The 22,641-nt window shown below is 43.1% G+C and overlaps 2 long non-coding RNA genes across 2 annotated transcripts; one reads left to right on the top strand and one right to left on the bottom strand.

Moving 5' to 3' along the window:
- Positions 1–2,906: 2,906 nt before the first annotated feature.
- Positions 2,907–22,363, bottom strand: LOC117501718. The gene is made up of 3 exons (XR_004558072.1): positions 22,194–22,363; positions 12,577–12,586; positions 2,907–2,987 (listed from the first exon to the last, which is right to left on the bottom strand). It is a non-coding gene; the product is annotated as an uncharacterized LOC117501718 (long non-coding RNA).
- LOC117501717 lies at positions 18,243–18,966 on the top strand. The gene is made up of 2 exons (XR_004558071.1): positions 18,243–18,311; positions 18,825–18,966. It is a non-coding gene; the product is annotated as an uncharacterized LOC117501717 (long non-coding RNA).
- Positions 22,364–22,641: the final 278 nt, after the last annotated feature.

Here is a 22,641-nt window from a genome sequence, read left to right as displayed (position 1 = left end):
TATTTTTTAATTATATAAACTTTTTTATTTTAAATTTTTCAGTTTTACATGATTCTCATTTTGTATATAACATTTTCAACATCATTGATATTAACTTATTCATTTTTATGCTTTGAGTTTGATGTGTTGTTTCCTTTAACCGTGTGTTTACAGTTTGATACTGTGACCATGCGAGAGAAAAACCACGGCACCGATTTCACGCTGACCTCTGGGACTGACAGAATTAGAGGAGTCTGAGCAGAATAAAGACACCTTGACACTTGCACAAATTTGATCCTCGCACTGGTACGCAATCTTGCATAAACTCATTGTAAACTGTTGCAAACTGTGCGAGGTCACTTGCGTAAACTAGTCGTGAACATTGCACAACCTTTTCACAAACACTGTGTGTCATTGCGCGCAGGGCCTTGCATAGTTTACACCGAGTTTACTCACTGGCACGCTGTGTGCCAATGAGTAAACGTGTCATAAAGTGTTGTAAACTGTGCGAGGCCATGCGCGCAGTGACACACAGTGTTTGCGAAAAGGTTGCGCAATGTTCATGACTAGTTTACGCAAGTGGCACGAAATATATGCGTGCCAGAAATTTTAAACATTTAAAAAAATTTTAAGTACCAACAAGTAAAATCATCGTAAACTGCGCGTGGCCCTGCGCACAATGACACACAGTGTTTGGGAAAAGGCTGCGCAATGTTCATGACTAGTTTACGCAAGTGGCATGAAATTTATGCATGTCAGAAATTTTAAACATTTAAGAATTTTCTTTGTGCACTGGGACACAACCTCGCAAGATTGAGTACCAATGAGTAAAATCATCGTAAACTGCGCATTGCTCTGCGCACAATGACACACAGTGTTTGGGAAAAGGTTGCGCAATGTTCCTGACTAGTTTACGCAAGTGGCATGAAATTTATGCATGCCAGAAATTTTAAACATTTAAAAATTTTCTTTGTGCACTGGGACACAGTCTTGCAAGGTTGGGTACCAATGAGTAAAATCATCGTAGACTGTGCATGGTCCTGTGCGCAATGACACACAGTGTTTGCGAAAAGGTTGCACAATGTTCATGACGAGTTTACGCAAGTGGCATGAAATTTATGCGTGCCAGAAATTTTAAACATTTAAAATTTTTCTTTGTACACTGGGACACAGTCTTGCAATGTTGGGTACCAATGAGTAAATCATCGTAAACTGTGCATGGCCCTGCGCGCAATGACGCACAGTGTTTGCGAAAAGGTTGCGCAATGTTCATAACGAGTTTACGCAAGTGGCATGAAATTTATGCATGCCAGAAATTTTAAACATTTAAAAATTTTCTTTGCACACTGGACACAGCCACGGAAGATTGCGTACCAATGAGTAAAATCATCGTAAACTGTGCATAAACTGCGTGTGGCCCTGTGCGCAATGACACACAGTGTTTGTGAATAGATTACACAATGTTCATGACTAGTTCACACAAGTGGCACGAAATTTATGCGTGCCAGAAATTTTTAATTTTTCAAAATTTTCTATGCACACTGGCAAGCAGCCTCACAAGTTTACATGCCAATGAGCAAAATTGTCGGAAACTGTGCGAGGCCCTGCGCGCAATGACCCACATTCACACGCAGTGTTTGCGAATAGGTTGCACAGTAATCTTCAAGTTTACAATGAGTTTACTCATCTGTATGCATTCTTGTGCGCTGCTGCCGGGATCAAATTCATGCAAGTGTCAAGGTGGCTCCATAGCGCATTCGATCAACAGCACCAGTAGCACATATCGTTTTAGCCGTCGTGTGGTTTCAAATACGGCTGTGCAGTCTGAATGCATTTATCTGCGTGTGCCGTGTATGCACTGTGTGCTTGAGGCTAACCTTTGCAGTATTACTACATTGTGTTGTTACTTAATTTGTATTTTAAAGCTCGCTATCGACGGGCTGCAAGCTAAGAAAGTTGTATCCCGTCACCGTAACTGCATGATCGTACAAAACCGAACCCACGACGACAGTCAGGCACAGCTGTACGCGTTTGTAGCTCCGCAGCCTACTCAGCACGGCACCGGCACAAACATGGTAACTACATGATGCATCGTCGTCAAATGCTTCCCCTTGTTTTTCTGCTGTGACTTTCTGAGACCTCACTAAGGGCTTGTTCATCTCTCTAGCTGTTAGAACCTCCTGGATCAGTCTGCTTCCACAGCAGCAGCATGATGGGATACGTTTCACCAAACAGGAGCCAGTGCACAAACTTTGTTCAAGTAGCGGTTTCGTGTTTCTGTCGTTATATTTGCATGCATATTTAATGAACTTCTCAGTGTGTATCGGAAATACTTCTAAGGGGCAAGTTCACATTGTCACAGCCTCGGTAATATTAAAACCTTGTTGCAGTCTTGAGTGTTGTACTCACCTTTGACAAGCATCATATGAAAGAAATCCCGTTTTCGGTATGCAGATTAAAAAGTCTTCAGAAATGGTCAAGGACTTTGGACTCAAAATTTTCATTTTTCATTCCCATTTGAGCCAAACACGGAACACATGCAGTAAATGTGTGTGTTCTGGAATTGCCCAGGCAAGGTAAAATTTGCAAAATGTCAATCTCTGGGGTCAAGGTCTTTGAAGGTCTTTTGGCTACTTTGACCAAGCTTGGTATGTGGCTGAAGGTCAACCCCAGTATTATCCTTAAATTGTTTGTTTGGGGTAAAGGACAAGGTCATTAGGATCAAAATTTTAATGTACACTCTTGATTTGTACCAAACTTGGCACACATATCTAAGTGCGTTCTGGTCACGGGGCTCAAGGTCATGTTTGTTAGTTGGGTTAATCTTCCCAGGTCTTTTGGCTGATTTCCACCAAACTAGGTATGTGGCTGAAGGTCAACCCCAGAATTATCCTTAAATGGTTTGTTTTGGTAAACAACATTGAGATCAAGTCATTGGGATCAAAGCTCAAAATTTAAATGTTCACTCCTGATTTGGACCAAACTTGAAGCACATATCTATGTGGGTTCTGGTCATGGGGCTCATGGTCATGTTTATTTGTTGGGTTAATCTTCCCAGGTCTTTTGGCTGATTTCCACCAAACTTGATATGTGGATGAAGGTCAACCCATAAAAATGGCCTCTTAATGGTTCATTTTGACAAAGATCAACCCGGTTTGTACCAAACTTTTGTGAATGGATTCTGGATTCACCCTCACAAGGTGATATTTGGGTGAATGTCCAGGTCACTGGGGTCAAATGTCAGGTTTCCAAAGTGGAAATGTAGCTGAAACAAGGGGACCACATCCTGACTGATGCCATATTTATCCTATCTTCTACAGCCCTTAGCGTCTATGACCCTGTTACCCAAAAATATCACATTTTTTTTTAACTTTAAAAGCACATGGTGCTGCTACTATTTATGTGCTCATGTATTTTGAGATTACAGACACCATAACCAACATTACATTTCTGCAGGGACCATTTACTCATCATTACATCTGCCACAAACAACCCGACGCACTCGGTAAAAATCTGTCTACTTGACAATATTACTTGAGGTGTTTGGTGCACTAACATGTTTAAAAGCTGAAGTGTTGGTGTTACAGTGGATTTTTTTTTATCTACTACTAATTAATTTCCAAATTTTTTTATTTCAGGATTTTTATTTTCAAACTCATTTATCGTCAAAGGTGAGTAGAGCCCCAGAGGCCTGATTGCCAAAGTTTTAGTATGACTTGGGTTGTTAAAAATAAATAATTAAATAAAAATGAATTTATTCTTTCAGAATTAGGGCAACAAACTAGATGCAGTGAAATTAAATGTCAGACTTTTAACAATTTAGCTGTTATTACAGATTAAAACCACAGCCTTGATGACTGAGTAAACATGTCGGGATAAAACTGTAATACTGTGTTTGTTTTAACATTAGTTGCAGGAATGTCACCGCCGATGTTGTCAGACCACTATCGCCACCTTGTGTTTGGGAGTGTGAGTTCAACACTTAATTCGGTTTGTGATGTTGCGTCTCACTGAGCATGCTAAATAAAGTTAAATTTTGTGAAGTGGAAAAGATGATACATGCATGACGTAACTTTGCCTGTGTTTAAAAACTTTCTGGCAGAGACGCTCGTCTTTCAGTGTGTAACATTGACGACAACCTGTTTTGCAATTTGATGGCAAAATTGAGCCCTGCCTCCAAACTGAGGACTATTTTAAAAACGTTGATGACTATTCATTCAGTCACACTTCATCGCTATTTTGCTCACCGTTTCTCCATTATTGTGTATGTAGAGTGTATTTGCATCCGGTAGAGTCTCGCCACAGCAAATTGGCACTAGAAGAGGAGAGAGATGATTCAAAAATGACCCTTTCATGAATGACATAAGGAAAAGAGTTCCCTTGCTCAGCATTAGGAGGGGGAAGCACGCAGGCAAGTGTGGGGGTGGCGAGCCGGGTAGCAACGGGGCTCGGTTGCGAGTATGGGGTACCGATCCTGTGTCTATACAACCAAAGTAGGAGCTGTTGGGTGTTGGGGTCTGCAAGGGTTGGCTCTTGTCACCAATCTTGTTTGTGATTTTCATCAGACTTCAAGGCTCAGTCAGGTACTGGAAGGTGTCCTGTTTGGTGATTCAGAACTGCATCTCTGCTTTTTGCGGATGATGAGGCCTCTGATGACCAGGTTTGACCTCTGATGACTCATGAGCAGGTCTGAAGCCAAATGTGAAGCAACTGGGATGAAGATCAGCACCTCCAAACCCGAGGACATGGTCATCATTCAGAAAGGGGTCAGCGGAAGCTACTGCCCCAAGTGGAGGAGTTCAAGTATCTTGAGGTCTTGTTCTCAAGTGAGGGCAAGCTGGCACATCAGATTGATAGACTGATTGGGGCTGTGTCTCAGGTCCTATAGACGCTGCCCTGGACAGTCATAGTGAAGAGGTGAGTTGGAAGGTGAGGCCCTAGTTTTCTCCATCACCCAATCATTGGGCTACACTCAAGGACAGGGTGAGAAATTGAAATATCTGGGTGGCACCGTGACTGAAGCCGCTGTTCCAGTCCATCAGAAGGACCTAGGTGGTTTAGGCTTCTGGTGAGAATGTCACCTTGCTGTCTCCCTCCGGGGGGGGGGGGGGGGGGTCTTTTAGGCATGTCCAACTGGGAGGAGACCCCAGGGAAGACACAGGATATGCTGGAGGGGATTACATCTCCCATTGGTTGAGGAAACAAGTAGGGATTCCCCGGGAGGAGTAGGAGGGCCTGACTGAGGATAGGTAAGTGTGGGTTGAGCTGCGAGCAGCAAGAGAATGAATAAATGAATGAATATTAAACATGCAAACGTGCTAAGTTTTATACATGCGGGATAATGTTAATAGCCCTGCAACAGACTGGTGTCCTGTCCAGGTTGGACCCCGCATCACGCCGCCTAGGACTGCTGGGATAGGCCCCAACCACCACCCCTCCATGACCCTTAATAAGCGGGTAAAGAAAATGGATGGATGGATAATGTTAATAACTTAATCATTTGCAGACTCAGTAACAAGTAGTTTAGTGGAGACTGAAGTTACAAACAAGCTCAACTTTTAAAATGTAAGTGCAGCTAATGTAGCAAAGCTCATGGCAGTGCTAAAGCTAACCATATTTAGTATTTGAAGCAAAGTAGAAAAGAAGTGTGTGCACCACTATGGGGCGATAAAGAGCTGGCGGGGATATTGTTGTGTAAGACTGCAAACAACAATGTCACACATCTTTAGAAATTAATGTATTTAAACAGATTACTATTTGAAGAAGCAACGTAAACATGAAAGCATTGTGTTTTGAATTCTGATGGAACTGTTTTTTCTCACTGTCTAGAGGTTTGAACAAAGTTGGGTGGTATTAAGGGTAGACATTGTGAATTTTATTCACTCCTGTATCTTGAAACTGGGTAATAACTTATTTGTTGTCAGTGTCGAGCTAACAATCATAAATATGAAAATATTACAAAGGTAACATAACCTGGTAATGAAATAGCTAAGTGGGTAGGAGCCTCCAAGGTCTCTACAGAGTTCTCCCAGCAGGCCACACACCTTGGCAAAAGTTGGGAAAGTTTTTTTGTGTGTGTGTGTGTGTGTGGTGTGTGGATTCTCAGCCACCACATCGTAGGCAAGCCAAGACAACTCAATGCCCCAATTTGGTGTCCAGCGTGATACCCTCCCTGTGATCTGCAGGAAAAACTGCATGCCAAAATGTGTGGAGCCTGAACCAGGCCATCCAGACCCAACTGCAAGGAGGTGCAACAAAGCCCGCAGTCCGTGTGAGCTCTGAAATTTGAATATGGCTAATGTTTGCCAAGCAGGATGTACACCCTGATCAGGAAAACCGTTAGTCAGAAGACCTAGTATAATAAATAAAATGGTAGGGTTTCAGTTGAAAAACCTTTGAATGTACAGGGGAAAAGTAGCCCAAATCCTAACTGAGCATCTGGCATTAGGAAGCACTCGTTTACCAATAGAAAAGTACAAACATGGAACAACTTGCCTGATCAGGTAGTGGACGCGAAGCTAAACTTATACAAAAATAGGTTGGGCAAACGTGAAGAATTAGAGGTGGGGGGATAATGGACTATGCAAATATATGACATTATAGTAACTACCCGTAAGAAGACATACAATGAACACAAACAAGGGAAATCCATTGGGTTGGCAAATGTGGTCCAAGGAATGCTACGAGCTAATGTACATCTGGTTACAAATTATAGAGCATTTGACAGGTTGATCTGGATATTGAGGTCAAAAGACCTGCGTCCGAAATCAACTTGGTATTAATACAACAACCAGATCTTTTGGATTTCTGAATTCAGAGATGGGCCATAAAATACCCTTCACCAAAGGCAGTTTATTTGTACTATCCACTACCAATATTCTAGCTACATCTTATACGGATCCATTTTAGTACAGTTTATACGTGTGGAGGGCCAAAGTTTTTGTGGCATGGTTTACGAGGGAACTTCCTATTAATACTAGGGTCTCTGAGTCCTAGTATTAAGGAGAGCATGTTGAAGTTGTTTTTCCATTTATGCCATGCTAATTGTTGCACTAAAGTAGGTTAAGTAATGCTACAAAAGTGAGACAATTAAAAAAAAGTGAATTATGGTGAATTACCATTATTTGTTGATTTTAAATTTAATAGATTTATAGACAACAGTACAATTCAAGGTGATTAATGTTGTATGTCAACAGAATCATGTTTTATTTGTGTAAACTGAACAAAACTGGATTTGGTTTGTTAGCTATTTGAAAGTATTACATTAATTTATGAACATTAAAATCAGTTTGGGGTCGTAATATACACCATCAAATATTAAAAAGAAGTTAGGACTAGTGGACTCCAGGACCAGCAGACCAGTGGACACTAGAACCATTGGATCCTAGGACCAGTGGACCAGTGGATCCTAGGACCAACACACCAGTGGACCCTAGGAACAGTGGACTTTAGGACCGGTGGACCCTAGAACCAGTGGACACTAGAACATGCAGATCCTAGGACCAGTGGACGCTCCCTGGTTTGCTAATGTTAGCTAAAGTAAAATGGTAGCAACTACCAACTCCGAGCTGTTTCCCTTCTTGCTTGTCAACATGTTGCTCTTATAGAAAAGGAATGAAACAGCGAATAGTGTTGTTTGACAAATGGCTCCAGGTTGGCACACGGATTAAGTGCCAGTTGTGCGATGGCGAGGGTGTTATTATCCTTCCTACTTGCGGGGAATGACTGTCATGCTGGTACACTTATTTTTAGCCGTCAGACACAAAATGCATCTCTTTAGGTTTATTATGGCAGACAATCATCTGAGGTGGAGAAAAAAACAAAAAGGACTGTTGTGTGCTGGGGTGTTTGGCTGGCTTGGTTTCTGTTTTTCCCACCAGGTGGTATGCATTCAGGACTGAGTGGCTGAACATTAGGACCTCACCCTGAACACCTGAGGCTTGTTTTCACATGCAGGTCATCAGGACTCACAGCTGTGGTGTATTCTGTCTTGATCAGAGATTGCTGCATTTAAACCTTGAATGCACAGTGTGTGATTGCCAGAGACTCGACCTTGTGAGCAGACGTGTGAGATCGACGTCAGGAGAACAATCTCACCATCACGGACGCAGAGACTGCTCCAGCTTTGACGCCACAGTCTGTGAAGGAGGATTGGGTGAGGTCTCACGCTCTTCAGCACACTTCCTGAGGTAATTTGGTTTTGGTGACTTTTATGAAAAAATGACAGTGGATTTGGTGTCCCTCACACCTTGTGTTAGTGAGCTGTCACGTTATGCTAATTGTCTAATCAGCTTCTGCTGCAGTGGAGATTTGAACTGAGTTGTTCCGTGCCTGCAGGGTGAGAGAGAAGTGATATATATTTAAGCCAGGAAGTGTTTGCTGATTATGTGCACCTTTGAGCTGTGTCTCTCTGGGTGGAGAGTGTTGGACTCACCTCATGTTTTCTTTTTTCACAGACTCGGTTTGTCGCGGCCACCTGGGGGGTGTTGGCGGGGTCCCTGGGTCCGAACTGCTGTGGCTCCGGACCGTTAGCGCTGCTGAGAGCGCGCCGTGTTTTCACCTCACCAGGCCGCGGACATTTTTGGTTGTTTATCACTGCACTTATTATGATTATTAAATTCTGTTATCTTTTGAACCGTGCTCTGCTTATTCGTGCTGGGTCCTGTCAAACGCTGAGTCGGTGCTCCGACCGCGTCCGACACATAACAGTAGTCTCTGGCCATTTAACAATGGACCAGCGGAAGCAGAGACGGTATTTTTGCCGGGAAGGCTGCAGCAGATGTTGGAGTTGATCCGGGATCAGTTGCGGGTGCTCTCCGCCCAGGTTGTGCGCGTTGGTGCGCGCATGGCGGAGTTTACAGCTTGGGTCGCGTCGCACCCCGCTGTTACGCCTGTAGCCCTGTCTCCTCCCGTGCAGCTGGCTCCGACGCCTGTTGTAGCAGCTCCGGTGGTATTTAGTTTGCACTTTAAGCTCTTTGGTATAACCTGCTGTCGTTTACAGCAGTGTGAATTGGTTTTTACTCTGTTACCACGGGGATTTTCTTATTTGGCACTTTGGCTCCCTCTGTTGGTGACAGAGTCACATTACCGTTCAGGTTCAAAGGATGGAAAACACAATGTTTTTCCATTCTTTGCACTTGACGATGTAGGCCAATGTTAGTTTTTTTATTGGTCTACTATCTGTTTCTTGTTTTAGTATAGGGTGTTTTTATCAGGGGTTAATTTGTTGTTTTTGTGGGTTTAAAGCACTGTCTGTGGTCTGGAGTTGAAAATGCAGGCTGTCTGGAGCATAGGTTGACCCAGGTGACTTTATGTTTGTCTGTTGGTCTTTCTTTTTTTTCTTTTGGTTTCACCTCCCAGGGTTTGATGGGACGGTCCTCTGGGGGGTGATGGGGGGGGTTTAGGGGTGTTTTTCGTTACTTCCCTGTTCCACCTCCGGCTTCAGCACGCCTTTGAGCCGTACGCCATCGGCGTAGCTGAGGTTTGGGACAGTGGAATATACCCGCAGCTGGTGGCTGGTTTAAAAGTCGGAGGGGTGGCGCCGTCTTGTGCCGTACGCCATTACCGCTGTTCCACTCCTCCCGGTTGACTTTTGGGTATAGTCATGGTTGGTGACACTGGACGTACTTCCAGTTTCCCCTGCGCTGAGGGGGGGGGTTGGGGTTGTTGTTTTGTTTTGTATGTTTTTTTTTTCTCCCAGTTTCCACCCTCAGGGTGTGACTGTGGTGTCCTCTGGGGGGGGGGGGGAGGACTGTGGGACCATCTAGCCATAGACGGCCAGGGCTGGGTCTATTGTTAGTCATGGGGGGGGTGTCTCCTGGGGTTTGATGGAACGGTCCTCTGGGAGGCGCTGGGAGCCCCCGTGGGTGACTTTGGATCCCAGAGGGACCTCTGCTGTGGTTATTACTCCTGGAGCTGGCGGGATGTCCTCTGGGGGGGGTTGGTCCTACATGTCGTCCAGGGGAGGGGGGGGGGTAGATTTTTTTTGCAAGCTTAAGTTTGGGTCGTGTTTGTTTTTCTTTTCTCCTCTTCCTGGGGTTTTCAGCCTATGGACAAACTGAAGACAGGAATCTGTTTGCAGCAAGAGTCGGATGACCTCATGGTGGACCAGGACCACCTTCGGCAGATCATCTCCAATCTGAAGAGGAAGCAAAGGAAGTCTGACCAGATGTGGGCCAAAGAGAAACGTATTGCTACTCTATGTGCAGAGGAGTATGATCGTGCCGAAGCGGAGGCCAGGGAGAAGGAGACAAAAGTGTTGACCCTGGCAAGAGTTAAAGACTCTTACAGACCTGAAAGATGAACTTGACGGATTTAATAAAGTGCTCAAGACCGAGACGGATGACTTCGGAAAGAGTTCATAGTGTGGAGAGGTCCGAGCGTGCCAGGAGCAGCGACTGGAGGGATGAAGATTCAGCTGGAGGATGTATAGGTAATGTTTCCTCCATGAAAAAAACTCCTGTAAAGTGGAATGTGCCGAAAAAGTCCTGATGTCCACATCTCCTGCCTTTTTGTGAAAGTCAGACGAGGTCCTGGATCGACAAAGCTTTAACGTTGGAAATGATCTGGTTGTTTGAGCGGGGTGTCAGCCTGTCGATCGGCTCTGGGAGCGCGCTGCACTCTCAGCAGTTGTGGGCCATCCTTAAAGCGGCAGTAGCACTCCTTAATTTGTATAATCCCCATAAAATCGTCCCTGAAAGCCATATTAATTTTCCGAACAGTGTCCACCTGGGTCTCTCACAGTTTCTGGAAAAAAGTGATGCAGCAAAGCTCCAAATCGTTCATACATTATTCGCAATAAAAATCTGATGAGAGGGGTGGACCAGAGCTCACACAAAGCCTGCTCACAGGTGAATGACGCAACCGACAGGCGTGCAAAAACTCACGCATGCGCACGAAGGTTCAAGCTTGTCTGATGCAATCACACATGATACAAATCCATATGGTTTTGAAAAAAATAAAAAGGTCCGATACTTTTCTCACAGACCTCGTATATATACTAGCTGAGTTACCCATTCTACGCACAGGTAATAGAGATTAATTTTAGCCATGTCATTGAATATTTGAAGTTTCATTGCATCGTGTGTATGTTGTCATCATTAATTTTCATAAAGCAATTTGTGACATTCATGAGACTCAAGTGAATGACGATGAAAAGGTGATAACGTGTCATATATCACTGCAGTGCTGTGGGATATATAATGATAATGTTCTTAGTGTCTCTGCAGATGTTTCACAGCTCTATTACATTTTATCCATTTAGCACTTGGGGTTTTACGACCTAGCGCCCCCTGCTTCTTGGGAGTCATATTGACAGTCTGCATGCTGTACACAGCAGGTACATTTTAAGTCAAAAATCGCACACCTTAACTCGCATGCAGTGCGCACTGACCGTTTGGATTCGAATTAATGTCCACCCTCACCAGGCGCTACTATATAAGTAAGTAAAGTGTGATGCTTGCTACATGACCTGAGTACCACGTGAACTGTGAAAATAACTGTGTGTGTGTGTGTGTGTGTGTGTGTGTGTGTGTGTGTGTGTGTGTGTGTGTTGTGTGGTGTGTGTGTGTGTGTGTATGTGTGTTCACTCACATACTCTTTCAACCTAAGGGCCTCAATGACGTCCAAACTTGCTATGATGACTGGGGGCACCAAGGGGTGTCGATTGCTTAATTACTGTGGCTGTGCCTAGTGAACACAAACCGTGCCACATACCTACATACATACATACAAACATAGATTGTCTTTTATATATATAGATATATATTACAGTACTGTGAAAACGTTTAGACATCCCAAAGTTATAATAAAAGTAATGTTTGATACCCCCTTCCCCCTTTTATATTGGCATGTCATCATTTCCAACAAAACTAAATATGTGAACTAATTTATTCCATAATAATAATAATATGTTTTCTTTGTAAGTGTACTGGTCAGTAGAATACCACACAGTTTTGAAATGATCATGCAATATTACAATGATTGTACAACACAATTACTCATACTTTAAGTCACGTTTTTCTTAAAATAGTTTTTGACATTCTGCAACTTATGCTCTGGTGCAACTTATATCGAAAAATCATACATAAATAGAATCCAGTTTTCATATTGATTGTCATTAAAGTTGAAATTCATCACACATTGCATTTATTTATGAATATTTATCAGTTGTTTTTTTTTTATCATTTTTAATGGGCATTTAATGGGCATCATTTGGGCAGCATGGTGGATTAGTGGTTAGAACTGTTGCCTCACAGTGAGAAGGTCATGGGTTTGATTCCCGCCTGTGGCCTTTCTGTGTGGAGTTTGCATGTTTCCCCGTGTTTCTGTCAGGGGGTGTGTTGATCTGCTTTTATTTCTTGGTTGTAGTCTGTTTTTATGTGTAGGCTGTCTTCTTTTTTGTTTATCTCCTTGTTGGATGCTTTTCTGTTTGGGTCTCTCTGTCTCTTTTACAGGTGGGCGTGTCTGTCTCTCTCTCTCCTGGTCACGCCCCCCTTTCCAGTGCTTTCCATGCTCACCTGTGTTCAGTTTGCAGCTCGTCGCTGGGGTGCATATATACTGCTCATTCTGCTTTGTTTCTTTGCCAGATTGATGCACCCTGTGCCTTCTTTCCAGCTCTCGTTCATGTTCATGTCCTGCCTGCCTCAAAGTGTTTTCGACCACCTGCCCATTTGTTCCGACCTGATGTTAATAATTCTGCTGCTGTTTTCTGGACTGTCTACCCGTGTACCGACCACTGCTTGTCACTCCACTAAAGTTTGTCAACCAGAGCTTGTTTGTGAGTCTTGCATTTGTGTCCAAACCAAACCTCCTGTCAGTTTCTATATGTGGCCCTGCGACAGACTGGCGTCCTGTCCAGGGTGTACCCCGCCTCACACTCTATGACTGGGATAGGCTCCAGCCCCCGCGATTCTTAATTGGACTAAACGGTTGAAGATGAGTGTGGTGTGTGTGTGTGTGTGTGTGTGTGTGGGTGTGTGGTGTGTGTGTGTGTGTGTGTGTGAGCTGTCATTTGTTCGTGTAATCATCATATCATGCTGTCTGATCTTGACGGGCACAGAAAGTTCACAGTTTGCTTGAGTGTTTTCTCAGCTTGCTGTAGTGATTCACTGGAGTCCAGATCAACGGATGGTCTTTGTCCTACGTAATCCTGCAGGAAACTTTACTTTGTGTGTGTGTGTGTGTGTGTGTGTGTGTGTGTGTGTGTGTGTGTGTGTGTGTGTGTGTGTGTGTGTGTGTGTGTGTGTGTGTGTGTGTGTGTGTGTGTGTGTGTGTCATGAAGATTAGTGCTCATTCATCTGTCAGATCTTGATCTCTGCACCAATGTGGACCACATGCCCGTAACTAGTTTTCAAGTCATTAGTCGGGGGGTCGGTACCACCTAGGCATGTGCGATAGGATACCGATACTGTTGTCCTACTCAAACTGATACTCACACTGTGAAGGACGTGTGCTCGTCCTCTGGAGGAAATCACACAGAACCCATAACATGAATGATACCAGATCGAGACATATCCAGTAACTTGGAAGTGTTCACGTGTCCACGCCAGTTATCATTTATTAATAATTATACCAACTATTTATGTTGGGTTTTCTCTAAAATGAAACATTAAAGAAAATTTACTCAATAAAATAATAAATTACAATAATAAAAAGTACACCACAAGAATGAACAAAATCCCCAAATAAAAAGCTGATAGTACAATAAAATAAATAAAATCTGAACTATACTTCTGTGTGATTTGTATTAATTTATGTCCCCTTTTTAAAAGGTATTTTTTGACAGGTACAACTTATACTCCTGATAATAAGGTATAAGGATGATTCAGTTTGTGGTGCAGCGTGGCAACCAAGCGGTTCGTGCTTACACCCAAACATCACGTAAAAAACACAAACTTTCCTTCATACTGCAGTGCAGTACCTGACACTTTACTGTTTGCATCCTCCGCGGACCTGCTGTCTTTTTTTTTTTCCCACTGCACACTGTGTTGCTTCTTGTGTTCAACAAGTTCTGACAAGAACTCAGCCTACGATTTGAATTTGTCATGGTCCAAAAGTTCCTCCGTGCAGTTGGGTCCTACCTTGTGAATAGCAGATTGAAAATTAGCCACAGGGAGGCTCTGCAAATAGAATCGTCCTCATTTATTTACAGGACTCGCTCGCTGCACCTCCCTGCACATCTCCTGTTCAACATTTATATAACCTCAGCAAAGAATCCATCAGCTTTTTCTTTGGTATAGTCCAGACCCCAGAGCTCTGTACGAGTTCGGATAAAGGTGCAGAATGGAAAGTCACTTCTGACCCGATAGCAGTCATGTGATCGATGAAATGGTTAAAAAAAATTTGATTTTTCCAGAGTGAGTTCTTTCCCAGTCATAGAAAGTCCAGTAAAAGGTGTTAATGATTTAATGTTGCCGTATGATGACAATAGGACTGTTGTTTCTCTGTCGGCTGCATGCTTCATGTGTGCACGGGCTGATCCATAGCTGCGCCACATACAGTATGTTGCTGCTCAGATCGTTTGATGTGGCTACAGCTTGAACTAAAATTAAAGTACAATGCAGATTGTTTTCTTTTCTGAAAATTTTCCATAAGAGTGAGAATAAACAGCAGTCTGTGTGCGGGGCAGCGGAATTTCTGTGCTCAAGTCAATTTGTACATGGCCAAGATCGATAAATTGCTCGATCATTGGCTGGATCATCACATCACTACTGATAATGTATGTCTATGCTTTGTCACAGAGTCGGGACATTTTTCCTGCTGTTTAAATATGTGTGTAGCCATTTTAGCCCTCCATTATGGAATATGGGGAGATACAGCGATCAACACGTCTGACCGAGTGCAGCTAAGATAGAGAGAGACAAGACAGAGAGAGAGAGAGCTTGGTGTGTGTGTGTGTGTGTGTGTGTGTGTGTGTGTTGGGTGTGTGTGTGTGTGTGTGTGTGTGGTGTGTGTGTGTGTGTGTGTGTGTGTGTGTGTGTGTGTGTGTGTGGTGTGTGGGTTTTCACTCCAACACAAACAGTGCATGATGAGAGAATCTGGTTCATTATCCTAAAACAGTCAATCAGAAAAACAGTTCTGCTGATGCAGGAGCATCACTGAAATATGTTGATTTTTCACCTGATTTTGTTCTAAAAGCAGCTGAAAGTGAACTTCATGTCAAGCAAGTGAGGGGCAGGAAGCTCGAGTCCAATAGCACCGTTCACTCACCAGTGTGGAGCGGACAAGCGTTACCTCCAAGCAGGGTGGGACGAAGTCACTGGCAAGTCATGAATCGGCAAGTCTCAAGTCATAATGACCACCAACTGTTTGCAAGCTGACGTGAGACTTGCCGATTCATGACTTGCCAGTCCCACCTCTGCCTCTGAGTCATGTCATATGTGACCTTTTGGCCACGCAGTTGACAGAAATCTGTGATAGTGACAGAAAATTTTAAACCCTGCATTCACACACTGATGACAGTTTGCTACTACGTTAGGCACACAGTTCACACTGGAAGCAATTTGATGATTAAGGGGCTTGATCACGGGCACTTTAGAGAGTTTCGTATCTGATTGAACATCATAATGAAGATCTGCTGATCACAGGCCTTTCTGACTCTTTAACCTCCAGGCCACCACCTACCCTGACTCCACTGACTGTATCATCCCAGTACACTGGAAGACTTTCCCTTTCCTCTCTGTAGAGGGAAAGGTGATGTCCTGGATTAACATGATTACAGGGACATTACGCTGCTCTCTGTGTCAGGAAAGGGACTTGCAAGTATCATTCATTCCTTTGTTTACACCCACTTACTCCAATCAAGGGTCATGGGGGGGGGGGGGGGGGGGGTGACTGGAGCTATCCCAGCAGTCACAGGGTGAGATGTGGACCAGATGTCAGTCTATCACAGGGCCAAATATAGACAGACAAACACATTCACGGTCAATTTAAAGTACGCATTTCATTTAACCCGCATGTTTTTGGATGTGGGAGGAAGCTGGAGCACCTGGATGGAACCCACATGAACATGAGGAGAACATGCAAACCCCACATACAGGAAGTGATCCCACAACATTCTTGCAGTGAGGCAGCAGTGCTAACCACTAATCCACCATGCCATCCTTAGCAAGTGTCATCTTCAACAGAAATCAGTCCCAGTTATGTACCATTCAGCAACTAGCACACTCCACCTTCACACCCAAGAAGTCAACCATCAGCTGCAACATAGCCGTGGGAAACCTCGTGATCGCAAGCGTGAATATCGCAGTACTTCTTAACATCTTACAGTGATTGATCTGTTGATCAAGCTGCTCTGTGCAATCTCCAATACATTGCTGAACATCATAGTTGGCTGTGTGGAGTGGGGATTGAATAGCTCAGTTCCTCCCAGTGAATTCTGGTGTTCATTGGTGATGAGTTCTGGGTGTTTGGTGAGGCCGGGGAGTCTGGTGCCTTTGTTGTGGGGAAACATTGACTGATCATGTGTTTGCAGATGATGCTTTGGTCTTTGTGGGATCAGTAGATGTCCTGAATACAGAATTTGAGAACTTGAGTGTCTGTATTTGCAGTTGTCGTGGACAAAGACGAAGATCCAGACTTTCAGTGGCCTCGTGGACTCAGTCATGAGACGTGTTCTGCATGTGGTGAAAGTGAGCGTCAAAATTGTTGAGCGATTAGCTTGTCTCGGCAGAGACACTCATGTCTCTGCGTCCTCGTATGTGGATCAGGTTTGCATGCCGTGATTTCGAGTTGCAGTTCTCCGTTCTGCCACTAGATGCCGTGCAGTTTACGCATGGTCAGAACTGCATACATGTCAACCCCTTTGAGGGTCCACCTGTATAACCAAGTGATAAAATCCATAAATCACACAAAATCCTTATAACCTCCTAAATCGCACCAAAATCTATTTTATTAAAGTACACACAACCGCATAGCGGTATCACATAACTGGGGTTTTGTCCATATATTAATAACTAACATCAGGGATCTCCATGGCTCTTTTATGGTGGAAGTCCTCCACAGTTAAATCATCTTACTCCACAGTAAAATTGCTTGCTGTCAATAAAATCAATGTCTACAAGTACATTGTAGGTATTTTGGTACAAACCTCAATATATTCCCGTAATATAGTGTCACACTGCTGTTCTATTTTACAGAAACAAGAACTCACAGAGTAACAGATCACTGCTCCTAACAATCTTTGTGCCTACCATGTAAGACTGCTCTGCCCTACGATTGGATATTGGAAAAACCATGTGACGGTGAACCAATTCCGATTGGACGCTCACATTGCGCACGTCATCACACAGCTTCTATGAGAGTACAAAGATGGTGGACGGCTGGCAAAAAGTCTGCGGAGTTAAGAAAAACAACAGTAAAAAAATAAATTTACAACAGAAAACCCTGAATATCCGTAAGACTTTATTTGTACATCCGTATGACTATGAAACTCGGAAAATCTGTATAATTTACGGACAGTCCGTATAGGTTGACATGTATGGAACTGTGCGTATAGTTACGCACATTTATAAATTCAAGCACAAGTTGGTGTGTTCCATACTTTGCATAGAAATGTTTGTAAGCACAAATCTGCATGTCCGGACAGTTGACGAATGAGGCTCCTGGTGCGTCCAGTGTTACTGTGTAGATGTTCAGCCTGATGCTAACCAATGACCTAAAGCAACGATTGGATGTCTTTGGTCGGTAGTCAAAGTGTAACCGCCTTGATAGAGGTGTAAAAATATGCCATAACACAGACAATGGGTTCTGATATCATTTTGTTTGTAAAGGCTACTGCCATGAAACTGATCTGGGGTCTGTTTTACCCCTATACTCCCAGTGGAGGAGACTTAATGGGTGCATATAAGACGACAGTAGACATGCCTGAGGCCAGCTGATACTCCAGGCTTCCCTTTGTTGACTGGCAGAGGTTAATTTAATGCCATCAGAGGACAAAAGGCAGCTGTATCAGTCAACAGATGAAGCTATATCAGATCAATACAGTGAGCTTTTCTCATAAGCGGTTATAAAAACCCTGCGTGGGTATTTGTGGTAGAACTGTGAGGGGTGCATCAGGAATAGCAAATGTCAGTGAGTCATGGGGTCTTTTAAGAGCATATTTATCAGCTTCTTCAAGGTAATGACTTTATTTTCGGTTTTTGTGCTTCGGTTCTTCCTGCTGAGACGCCTAATGAGTCCCTGCTGGTTGAATTCAATGCATCAGTTTCCCTTTCTGTCACTTTCAGGCCATCTACAAGATGGTGTCTTCGGTGATGAAGATGCCAGAGGATGAGTCCACGCGGAGAAGAGGACTGATAAGATTTTCAGACAAATGGACCTGAATAATGATGGTGAGTGGAGGAAACTGGGAAAAGCAGTGATGAATATAATGTGAAGTGAAAACGGAGAAAGAGGAAAAATGTTTTTCCTCTGATCGAAGAGCAGGTGGGCTGTGGCCCCCTGGTGGGCATTGGTGGTACTACAGGTGAGTCTTGAGAGGTCATTAAAAAATACATTTTCAAGTTTGTAAAAATTCGAATGCTCCAAAATAGTAATGATAACTAATAATGGAAGTAAAAAAAAAATGGCATGAGATTTAAATTGTGTTATTCTTCATTTATCCAACATAAACAGTATAATATTATAATCAGTGTTGCCAAAGTAACTTTGAAAAGTTACTTTATAGTCACTTTTTAGTTGCTTTATACAGTTACTCCATTAGCAGCTTTATGCAATGACTTTATTGGAAGCTGCTGACAACTTGCAACTAATTTTGTTGCTTTGATTTAATCAAAGGACTCTAAATATGATGTCATACTTCACCGATAATAATGGGATTTTTTTTTCTTCTCTTCTTCTTGTAGGTAAACTGTCTCTGGAGGAGTTCATCAAAGGTGCCAAAAGTGACCCCTCCATCGTTCGGCTACTGCAGTGTGACCCCAGCTCCGCCTCCCAGTTCTGAATCCTGCTACATGAGCCACGCCCCCTGCCCCGCCCTTACACCCCCCCCGCTTCTGAACCGGTCACTCACATAATGCATGATGGTTCTTGTCTCTCAGATCTTACTTTTCTGTTGTGTACAAGATGGAGGAAGAATTCTAAGAAAAGTTATTTGACTTTTTTTGTAATTATGAAATTGAAGTGAGATGAGATGTGTACAAATGACAGAAGAAAAAATATCTCTCTGTCTCAGATTTACACGGGCACAGTAGGTTTTTTTTGCGGGATTCCACTGTTTTTTGTCTGCTTTCTCCTCCGACTCACATGTATATCATGTATATAATGTATGTATATCATAAGATAAACTACATTTTTTTTCTTCGTTGTAGAGCGCACACTGCAGTGCTGAAAGGCAGTATTATGTAGCGTTGTTTCCTGGTCTGATGCCATTGGGTGGCAGAATGAGTGTGGGATAAGTAGGCGTGGTTTTTCCTTTGCAAAAGACAGAAATGTCTTCGGAGTATTTTTTAATTATATAAACTTTTTTATTTTAAATTTTTCAGTTTTACATGATTCTCATTTTGTATATAACATTTTCAACATCATTGATATTAACTTATTCATTTTTATGCTTTTGAGTTTGATGTGTTGTTTCCTTTAACCGTGTGTTTACAGTTTGATACTGTGACCATGCGAGAGAAAAACCACGGCACCGATTTCACGCTGACCTCTGGGACTGACAGAATTAGAGGAGTCTGAGCAGAATAAAGACACCTTGACACTTGCACAAATTTGATCCTCGCACTGGTACGCAATCTTGCATAAACTCATTGTAAACTGTTGCAAACTGTGCGAGGTCACTTGCGTAAACTAGTCGTGAACATTGCACAACCTTTTCACAAACACTGTGTGTCATTGCGCGCAGGGCCTTGCATAGTTTACACCGAGTTTACTCACTGGCACGCTGTGTGCCAATGAGTAAACGTGTCATAAAGTGTTGTAAACTGTGCGAGGCCATGCGCGCAGTGACACACAGTGTTTGCGAAAAGGTTGCGCAATGTTCATGACTAGTTTACGCAAGTGGCACGAAATATATGCGTGCCAGAAATTTTAACATTTAAAAAATTTTAAGTACCAACAAGTAAAATCATCGTAAACTGCGCGTGGCCCTGCGCACAATGACACACAGTGTTTGGGGAAAAGGCTGCGCAATGTTCATGACTAGTTTACGCAAGTGGCATGAAATTTATGCATGTCAGAAATTTTAAACATTTAAGAATTTTCTTTGTGCACTGGGACACAACCTCGCAAGATTGAGTACCAATGAGTAAAATCATCGTAAACTGCGCATTGCTCTGCGCACAATGACACACAGTGTTTGGGAAAAGGTTGCGCAATGTTCCTGACTAGTTTACGCAAGTGGCATGAAATTTATGCATGCCAGAAATTTTAAACATTTAAAAATTTTCTTTGTGCACTGGGACACAGTCTTGCAAGGTTGGGTACCAATGAGTAAAATCATCGTAGACTGTGCATGGTCCTGTGCGCAATGACACACAGTGTTTGCGAAAAGGTTGCACAATGTTCATGACGAGTTTACGCAAGTGGCATGAAATTTATGCGTGCCAGAAATTTTAAACATTTAAAATTTTTCTTTGTACACTGGGACACAGTCTTGCAATGTTGGGTACCAATGAGTAAAATCATCGTAAACTGTGCATGGCCCTGCGCGCAATGACGCACAGTGTTTGCGAAAGGTTGCGCAATGTTCTAACGAGTTTACGCAAGTGGCATGAAATTTATGGCATGCCAGGAAATTTTAAACATTTAAAAATTTTCTTTGCACACTGGGACACAGCCACGGAAGATTGCGTACCAATGAGTAAAATCATCGTAAACTGTGCATAAACTGCGTGTGGCCCTGTGCGCAATGACACACAGTGTTTGTGAATAGATTACACAATGTTCATGACTAGTTCACACAAGTGGCACGAAATTTATGCGTGCCAGAAATTTTTAATTTTTCAAAATTTTCTATGCACACTGGCAAGCAGCCTCACAAGTTTACATGCCAATGAGCAAAATTGTCGGAAACTGTGCGAGGCCCTGCGCGCAATGACCCACATTCACACGCAGTGTTTGCGAATAGGTTGCACAGTAATCTTCAGTTTACAATGAGTTTACTCATCTGTATGCATTCTTGTGCGCTGCTGCCGGGATTCAAATTCATGCAAGTGTCCAAGGTGGCTCCATAGCGCATTCGATCAACAGCACCAGTAGCACATATCGTTTTAGCCGTCGTGTGGTTTCAAATACGGCTGTGCAGTCTGAATCAGTTATCTGCGTGTGCACGGTGTATATGCACTGTGTGCTTGAGGCTAACCTTTGCAGTATTACTACATTGTGTTGTTACTTAATTTGTATTGTAAAGCTCGCTATCGACGGGCTGCAAGCTAAGAAAAGTTGTATCCCGTCACCGTAACTGCATGATCGTACAAAACCGAACCCACGACGACAGTCAGGCACAGCTTACGCGTTTGTAGCTCCGCAGCTACTCAGCACGGCACCGGCACAAACTGGTACTACATATGCATCGTCGTCAAATGCTTCCCCTGTTTTTCTGCTGTGACTTTCTGAGACTCACTAAGAGGGCTTGTTCATCTCTCTAGCTGTTAGAACCTCCTGGATCGTCTGCTTCCACAGCAGCAGCATGATGGGATACGTTTCACCAAACAGGAGCCAGTGCACAACTTTGTTCAAGTAGCGTGTTTCGTGTTTCTGTCGTTATATTTTGCATGCATATTTAATGAACTTCTCAGTGTGTATCGGAAATAACTTCTAAGGGGCAAGTTCACATTGTCACAGCCTCGGTAATATTAAAACCTTGTTGCAGTTCTGAGTGTTGTACTCACCTTTGACAAGCATCATATGAAAGAAATCCCGTTTTCGGTATGCAGATTAAAAAGTCTTCAGAAATGGTCAAGGACTTTGGACTCAAAATTTTCATTTTTCATTCCCATTTGAGCCAAACACGGACACATGCAGTAAATTGTGTTGTGTCTGGAATTGCCCAGGCAAGGTAAAATTTGCAAAATGTCAATCTCTGGGTCAAGGTCTTTGAAGGTCTTTTGGCTACTTTGACCAAGCTTGGTATGTGGCTGAAGGGTCAACCCCAGTATTATCCTTAAATTGTTTGTTGGGGTAAAGGACAAGGTCATTAGGATCAAAATTTTAATGTACACTCTTGATTTGTACCAAAACTTGGCACACATATCTAAGTGCGTTCTGGTCACGGGGCTCAAGGTCATGTTTGTTAGTTGGGTTAAATCTTCCCAGGTCTTTTGGCTGATTTCCACCAAACTAGGTTATGTGGCTGAAGGTCAACCCCAGAATTATCCTTAAATGGTTTGTTTTGGTAAACACATTGAGATCAAGTCATGGGATCAAAGCTCAAAATTTAAATGTTCACTCACTGATTTGGACCAAACTTGAAGCACATATCTATGTGGGTTCTGGTCATGGGGGCTCATGGTCATGTTTATTTGTTGGGTTAATCTTCCCAGGTCTTTTGGCTGATTTCCACCAAACTTGATATGTGGATGAAGGTCAACCCATAAAAATGGCCCTCTTAATGGTTTCATTTTGACAAAGATCAACCCGGTTTGTACCAAACTTTTGTGAATGGATTCTGGATTCACCCTCACAAGGTGATATTTTGGGTGAATGTCCAGGTCACTGGGG

This window comes from Thalassophryne amazonica, chromosome 20 (assembly GCF_902500255.1).
Source record: "Thalassophryne amazonica chromosome 20, fThaAma1.1, whole genome shotgun sequence".
NCBI classification, from domain to species: Eukaryota; Metazoa; Chordata; class Actinopteri; order Batrachoidiformes; family Batrachoididae; genus Thalassophryne; species Thalassophryne amazonica.
Note: the sequence above shows the minus strand (reverse complement) of the source record. Positions and strands in the feature narration are given on the sequence as shown.